The sequence below is a fragment of the Mastomys coucha genome, unplaced genomic scaffold (genome assembly GCF_008632895.1).
Source record: "Mastomys coucha isolate ucsf_1 unplaced genomic scaffold, UCSF_Mcou_1 pScaffold18, whole genome shotgun sequence".
NCBI classification, from domain to species: domain Eukaryota; kingdom Metazoa; phylum Chordata; class Mammalia; order Rodentia; family Muridae; genus Mastomys; species Mastomys coucha.
In genome coordinates, this window is record NW_022196900.1 from 106,903,579 (window position 1) to 106,904,279 (window position 701).

Here is a 701-nt window from a genome sequence, read left to right on the forward strand (position 1 = left end):
CTTATACAGGGAAGGTTTTATACAGTTCCTGAAGGTTAGAGTCCATGGTGAAGGGCACAGCCTGGCAGCCTAGCTAGAAGCTGAGAGCTGAAGATCACATGCAGAACCACAAAGAGGATACAGAGTGAATGCATTTAGAAGAGAGAGTCTTTAAACTCCCAAATCTCACATTCAGTGACATTATTTCTCCAAGGCCACACCACCACAGCATGTACATCCCAAAGATTACAGAGAATATGTTCATTCAAACCACAACATGTAGTATGTGCTCATACCAACTGAGCCATCTTTCACCTGTCAAAGCTCAAATTTAACATTATGCAACCTAAATCATAGGAGGCATGGGAGAACCAGGATCCAGCTCCCTAACACAGCTGTCAAATCTGATTCTGATGAGGTTCTTGGCTGTCACCTTCCTAATGTACCCTTCCTAGGGATCTGGGTCACCAAGGTTCTAGAATTGGGCCCAGAAATGAGCATGAAGATACCAGGGACCTCAAGAGAACCAACCCTTCAGCCTGGCAGTGGTGGCACACGCCATTAATCCCAGCACTTGGGAGGCAGAGGCAGGTGGATTTCTGAGTTTAAGGGGAGCCTGGTCTACAGAGTGAATTCCAGGACAGCCAAGGCTGTACAGAGAAACCCTGTCTTGAAAAACCGAGAGAGAGAGAGAGAGAGAAAGAGAGAGAGAGAGAGAGAGA